The sequence below is a fragment of the Colobus angolensis genome, unplaced genomic scaffold, assembly GCF_000951035.1.
Source record: "Colobus angolensis palliatus isolate OR3802 unplaced genomic scaffold, Cang.pa_1.0 Scaffold19, whole genome shotgun sequence".
NCBI lineage: Eukaryota > Metazoa > Chordata > Mammalia > Primates > Cercopithecidae > Colobus > Colobus angolensis.
Window position 1 is genome coordinate 2,966,146 of NW_012115043.1, and position 6,000 is coordinate 2,972,145.

The 6,000-nt window shown below is 34.5% G+C and overlaps 1 protein-coding gene across 2 annotated transcripts in view; it reads right to left on the reverse strand.

Moving 5' to 3' along the window:
* PIAS1 (protein inhibitor of activated STAT, 1) overlaps nucleotides 1-6,000 on the reverse strand; it is a 144,369-nt gene that overhangs the window by 54,838 nt on the left and 83,531 nt on the right. The gene's annotated exons all lie outside the window — the stretch shown is intronic.

Below are 6,000 nucleotides of genomic sequence, written 5' to 3' on the forward strand. Positions count from 1 at the left end.
AATTATACTTTCAATTACCTTTAAATTTGCCAGTAAAGACAAAAGCAAAACAAACAAACAAACAAAAAAAAAACACCACACACTCACATGTCTTTAATTAACTGGTATATATTCTAGAGTTTAGATAACAAGGCAATTAAAGCACTGAAAAATAAGAAATATACTAATTGTAACATAACAAACAGAAATAGAAACAAAAATGGCTAATTCCAGAACAACATATCAGGATTCAAATTCAGACAATACATAATCAAAGAAAGACTAATGAAAATTTTTCTAATCATATAAACATTTGCATCTAAAGAGCACACTTGTATAAAAACATACGAATTTTATTTAAAATAGAATGATATAAACCCATTTAAAGAGACATGGTTTCTGGAAGAAGTAACAAACATACCCTCCTTGAGAGCTGTACGGGTGAGGTGACATTTGGTTTATAAAGTAAATTAAGAATTTTATCATCTCCTGTTTAACTCCAATGCAAGCTTTATACAATAAATATCACGTACAGTTTTTCTCCTAATCTTAGATGAGTTCAAAATTTGCTTATTGTCACCAACTCAAAGAAGGAAAAGAGACGTAAAAGAAGAGAATTAAGAAAGGAAGGAAGGGAGGGGAAGAGAGGTGGGAAGACAGACAAACACATGCAAGCAGGTAGGTAAGCACAGTCAGACTAGAGCAGGGGTTTCTGAAGTATGCTATTATGAGCAACAATAGTTCCATTAGACTTTTTGTTTGTTTGTTTTTTTAAGAGACAGGGTCTTGCTCTGTTGCCTAGGCTGGAGTACAGTGGCACCATCATAGCACAAACTCAAACCCCTGGGCTCAAAGTGACCCTCCTGCCTCAACCTTCTCAGTAGGTAGAACTACAGGCATGCATCACCACATCCATTGGCTTTTAGTACACATTAGATACATTTTTTAAAAACATGGTTAATATCCTTTTTGCTCACTAATGAGTCCTCAGTGCTTGGTACAAAGAAGCACTGAATACTATTTATTTGTTGAATGAGTAAAGGAATACAAAAATTTAAGAAATACCAGATTAAACTATTTATACTACTTTTCCAGGGTAATTTTCTAGAACAAAATGATCACTAAGAGTTATTACTAAGAAACTCCTGGCCTCCGGGGCACTTAAGGCCTATGCTGAATAAGCAGCTGAAGTTGGTTGTTTCAATCTCTTGCTTAAACTGAGTTTGATCATACTTGCAAGAAACACTTTCTTTGCAACTACCAACCAAATTGCAGTAGGTCATGTCAAAAAGTCAATACCAAACATATCATTAAGAGAAAGAAATAGAAAAGAGCACTGTTGATCTAGAATTCCATCTCAATATTAACAGTATCTTTCAAAGGCTAGATTTGCTTTCTACTTTATGTGTTCTGGGATGACTTTTTCTTAAAGAATCTATTACCAAGGAGCAGTCACTAACAGAAAAAGTTGTCTTAATTGTGAAGCATCAACCTGGCAATGCCAGTAACTAAGGCCCAGAATGTAGAAAAACAGCTAACATTTTCCTCTGTCAGGTAATGCAAGTAACTAACTTCTTCGCTTCTTAGAGAATATATCTCCATCAAGATTTTAGTCCAGTAGACTTAGCCTAATTTAAATCTTTGGCTCTATTTTTAAAAAGTGCTAAAATAATTTCTCAAGTCCAAAAATTCATATTACTCTCTAGGCAAAATTTCAGATGCATTTTAGAATATATGACTACAGTAAGTTTTGGGTATATATAGGTTTAGAAAGAGAAGATATAACTAAAACAATGAGGCTATTTCTTATGTCACAAATAAAAATCAGGTTTCTTACTTAATAATAGCCCCTACTTCCGTCTCCTTTTATATATACATTGTAACACTCATGGGGTTGCTACTATTTATCTAGAAGAGCACCTTTCACATTTTGTAGTTTTTGGGCTTAACTGCTGTTACAAATGACAGTGAAGTCTTTATAGTTCTGGTTTTAGAAAAAACTATCTAAAAACCTTTCTGAAAGTGAAGTAAGCTACCATTAGCCCTTTCCGAAAAATTCTGGACAAATTACAGAATCTTCATACTGAAAGGAGTCTTATGAAATCATCCAAAACAATGATCTTCAGTGTTGGGGGTATACAGTTCCATGGGTACAAAAGACAGTATGTATAGGGATACATAAAAAAGTATCTATCTGCAAAACAGAAGTTTTATAAAGATGAGATTTTACATAAAACCTAAAATCTAATTTATAAAAAAACTAAAATGTTATATAAAATCTTAATCTTTCTAAACTCTTATTTTTCCTATAGGTGAAAAAATTAACTGACAATAATTATATATATTAATGGGGTTCACAGTGATGTTTTGATACATACAGTATATAGTGATCAGATCAAAGGAATTAGCATATACATCATCCCAAATGTTTATCATTTCTTTGTACTGGGAACGTCCTATATGTTTTATAACATATGAGTACAATAGTTGATGTATAAGCTATATATATAGTATGTACAAGTACTTTGCTAACAGGTACTTATGATCAAGTAAGTTTGCAGATCATTGATCTAAGAGTTCAACCTTCCTTTCAACCTTTCCATTCATTCTCTGTTTGAACCCTTTTAGACATGTGGGAGATGTGGCCTTTACTTTGTCAGGCAGAAGATGACTGGTGATGAACAGTTTAATTGTAAAGATGCTTGCAGCCCAATAGAGAATAGTAGAATATTGCAGAAAGGGACAAGATTACAGAGACCTGGATTCCAAACCGGTTTTGCCACTTATGTGTCATGTGACCTTGGCTATTCATTCACTCTGAGTCTTTCTTCCAATATTTAAACACGGAAACATACACACTCTGATAGGATTATTTTGAAGAATGTAAATGAAGTAACACTGAAAACAACCAATAATTTCCTTTTCTTCGTACCACTATACTGAATCAAAATATATGAGGCTGTAACTTCCACCCACTGATGCCACACAGCACTGAACTAATCTCACTATCCAGTGACAGCCATTCTTCAAATATTTGAAGAGACTTAATATGCCCCTCCCTTTCCAATGACTCTTCCAACTGTATTTTAGTAAAGATTTCAGAATTACTCACTGTCCAAATCTTCCTCCTCCAGAAGTATCCCAGGTTGCTATACTCTTATTAAAGTGATAGAACTGGCTGGGCATGGTGGCTCACACCTGTAATCCCAGCACTTTGGGAGACCAAGGCAGGCGGATCATCTGAGGTCAGGAGTTCAAAACCAACCTGGCCAACATGGTGAAACCCTGTCTCTACTAAAAATACAAAAATTAGCCAGGTGTGGTGGTGAGAGCCTGTAATCCCAGCTACCTGGGAGGCTGAGGAAGGAGAATAGTTTGAATCTGGGAAGCAGAGACTGCAATAAGCCAAGATCGCGCCATTGCACTCCAGCCTGGGTAACAAGAGTGAAACTCCGTTCATTAATAAATAAATAAATAAATAAATAAATAAATAATAAATAAATAAAGTGACAGAACAGGACAGCACTGTCACAACACATATCATTTGTTCAAAATATGTGTTGTTGCCCTTCTGTACTGGCCTATCCCAATGGGAGGATAATGTTCAGGGCCATGGACATTAACCTTGGCCAATGAATAGGAGTGGTAGTGTACCACTTCCAAGCAGTTCTTTAAGAGGCACCCTGTGATTTTATTACCTTTGTTTCCCCTCTGCCTTGATCCCAGAGCAAACAGAACATATAGCAGAACCACAATCTGCAGCTAGTTCAGTAACATAAGTGGGAAAGAAGCTTTATTTCTTTGGTTGTTTATTTTTTCTTTTTTAGAGACAGTGTTTTGCTCTGTTGCCCAGGCTAGAGTGCAGTGGCATGATCATAGCTCACTGCAGCCTCAAACTCCTGTGCTCAAGCAATCCTCCTGCCTCAGCCTCTACAGTAGCTGGCACTACAATAGTGGGTGCCACCATGCCAGCTAATTTTTTTTATTTTTTATTTTGTAGAGACGAGGTCTTGCTATGTTGCCCAGGCTGAACTGGAACACCTGGCCTCAAGAATCCTCCCATCTTGACCTCCCAAAGTCCTGGGATTACATGCCCAAATCTTCGGTTGTTTCTAATAGTTGTTAGCCATTGAGATCTAAGGTTGCTTTTAAGTTGATTGATACATTCTTCCACATGTGATGTCAGAAGAACACTAATTTTATTAACTACTTTCTAGTATTGTTAATCCATACAATAATCATGAAGATAATGTCATCAGACCATTTTTCAGATGAAGAAATTGAGGTTCAGAGCAATTACTAACTTGTCAGGGCTTCAAATTTTTAAGTAGAAAAATCAGAATTGGAACTCAATCTGTACATCTCCTATCTCCAAAGTCCATGTTCCTCTCATAACATAGGTTTATTAGCTCTCTTGATCTCGGTGCTGTACTTCTACCAGTGCAGCCTTGCATTACACTGGATCAAAGAAAATCGGAAAAGAATTACCTATTATCCTCTTACTGTAACTTCTTATTACTTTTAATCTATTTCCTTCCAGTCATTCTTATATCAAACTGTGGATACAATACAAAAGTTTGCTTTAAAAAAATTACCCTTATTATATTTTCAATTGCAGTCTCTATTATCATTTTTAATTATTGTATTCTCTCAGGGGACATATGAACATTTTAATTACTCCCCTGATTAGTCATTTAGGTTATTTCTAATTTTTCACTATTTGAAACAACTCTGTGAATATCTTTGGGTTTAAAGGTTTGTTTTTTGGAAGGGTGGTAGGTTATTATTTTCTTTGGTTCAATTCCCAGATGTGAGATTTCAGGGTCAGAAAGTATGAAGAGTTTTATGAATCTTGACATATCACAAGAGTGTTTTTCAAATGGTTGTTTTACATACGAGACCATCAGCAATTTATGCATCTAGTGATTACACTCTACTCTGGTCAGCATGGGAGTTGCTGCTAATTTAATGAATGGATCCTGGTAACTCTTCAGTAGTTTAATTCGTATCTAAAATATTTTTATGTTTTGTTATTTGCTGAATTTCCTATTTAGCTAATTGTCCAGTCTTGTCCTATGCCTTATTATATACAAGAATATGAAAACCTTGGAAATTTGCTACAAATATTTCCTCCAGTCATCTACATTTTTTTTTTAAATTTCATTTGGCTACATTTTTAGATGATTTGATTTTTATGTGGTCCAATCTGTCAACAATCTCCTTTTAAATTCTTTTGCTAATTTTGAACTTAGCTGTTTCTTTGCATAAATTCAATAAATACACAATTAATTTTTTGGCTTATTGTTTCTACGTAAATATTTAATATATCTGGAATTTTAGTTCCTATTTTAAAAATCTAAATTTCAGTACTCCAAATTGCTTACAGTTACATTAACACCATTTGTTAAATAAACTTTCCCTTTCCTATGGATATGTGTGCTTCTTTTATCACATATTAAATCCTTATGTCCTGTATAGTTTCATTCTGGGCCACATTCCCAATTATCTTTTTTATCCTGGTGCTGGTACTCTACAGCTTCACTATGTTTCATTATCTTATAGTTAGGTTTTTCTCTATCCATTTTTTTTTTTATTCATCTAGATGAATTTCCAAATCTTTTTGTTATGGTTTTTAAAGCTCAATAGTATTTTGAGTAGAATTACAATAAACCTATGAATTATTTTGAGAGCTGATATATTTACATCTTTAACCTTCCTGTCTTGGATTATTGCACCTGTGTCCATTTATTCTTATCTTCAAGGTTTTATTTCTATCATAGATTAGTTACACTGCTCCCATTAATGTCATTCTTAGCAAAATACCTACCAATAGAAGAATGATTGAATAAACATTCATAGAATACTCTAAAACCAAAGAAAGAATGAAGACAATTTCTATGCGTTGGTATGGGAGTGATCTCTCTAAGATACATCATTAAAGTGACAATGACAAGATTAAAAAAATACAGGGCCGGGCGCGGTGGCTCAAGCCTGTAATCCCAGCACTTTGGGAGGCCGAGA